Here is a 1,672-nt window from a genome sequence, read left to right on the forward strand (position 1 = left end):
CTTCACAATTACAGTTCTTTATTTTGTCAACATACATTTATCTATATATTCTCTCCAAAAAAATGATACTATCCTGTTGAGGACAGGGGCAGAACCACTTCCAATTTTTCATTCCTAGTCTCTAACACAGTTGCTGAAATATGCTAGCAGCTTAACCAATGTTTGTTATTTGATTATTAGTAGACTAGACTATAATAATGATATAACAATAGAGTCATTAGGAATACCTTATACCACATAATGTCTATTCAGTGTTAACTGAAATTCCAGCATTTTGAATTCAGTAGAATTTCTACCTAAGATTTTCTGTCAACAATACTTTTTTCAGATCACTAGGAATCAGTAGCAGTTAGGTATGGATTCTTTCAGATCTTTTCCCATGTGCCAACAAGCTGAGAGAATGGAATATAAAGGAAGTTCAAATTCTACAGGAAGTAAAATATAATGAGTCTAGTTCTAAAGTACTGTCACAGAAGACAGCCGCAGAGAGATTGCCCTATGTAACTTCTTTCAGCAGTGTACCGAATACAGTTCCAGTCCTGGAATCAGAAAGACCCATTTTCCTGAGTTCAAATTTAGCCTCGGGCACTTACTAGCCATGTACCCATGGGCAAAACCCTTAAATCAAATTGCCTCAACTCTTCCATCTCTAAAATGAGCTGGAGAAGTGAATGGCAAACTACTGCAATATTTTTGCCAACATTATCTCATATGGGGTCACAGAGAGTTGGACATGACTAAAACAATATATTTCCTTTCTATGTGACCTTTGGCATTTTGCTGTTTTTCAGTTGTTTCATTCACATCCAACTCTTCCTGACCCCATTTGGAGTTTTCTTGGTAAAGATACTAGAATAGTTTGCCAAGAGACCCCCAAATGTGGTTACAAAGAGTTGGACAAAACTGGATAGCAACATATAATATTGTAGGAAATCAGAGTTTCAGCATGGCTTTTGTTTCTTAAGAGTGTGACCTAGTTTTCACGATAAGGAATATGGCAGTGTCAGGCTAATGAAACATAGTATAGTGAATAGGACATCATAGTTGCAATTATGGAAGAGTTGGATTTGAAAAATCAAGACTGACATTAAGCAGTTCGATGCTGGGGATGTAATTTAACTTTTCACTGAGTTATTTTCCTTATTTGTAAAATGAAGGGATTTCGCTTGTTGGTTACTAAAGTCATCACCATATCTAAATCTATGACATTGTGAAAGCAGATTTCATAGGGAATGCAAGATCATTGTGCTAATGGTATTATTTATGAAAAGTTGACTTTTTTTCCTCAAAATACTCCCTCTTTTACTTGACCAGCTTATTCTGAGGTTCCAAATTCTCTTTCTTCTCCTTAGAATTTCTTTATAGATTCCCAACATCTCTTTCATTTCACCTGTATGTATCTGTCCATATATTCTGTGTCCAGTTTAAAAAGAAACAATTTATATGAGGTCTACACATGGCTCTCTTGCATAAACTGTGTGACTAGGTGACTGACTCTCTTTTACTTCACCAAATCTCAGTTACTTTATCTGTGAACCACGAACTATGTCTCATATCAAATGAGACAATGCATTGGAAAATGAACATGTAAAAAAAATCGATAATTATAAATCAATCAATACTTAAAGACATCTATTCAGGGCTTTTGATGGAAGGTCAAATACTGCTGGTG

The sequence above is a fragment of the Petaurus breviceps genome, unplaced genomic scaffold, assembly GCF_028583685.1.
Source record: "Petaurus breviceps papuanus isolate PSGF00001 unplaced genomic scaffold, PetGlider_PUasm1.0 188, whole genome shotgun sequence".
Lineage (NCBI taxonomy): Eukaryota > Metazoa > Chordata > Mammalia > Diprotodontia > Petauridae > Petaurus > Petaurus breviceps.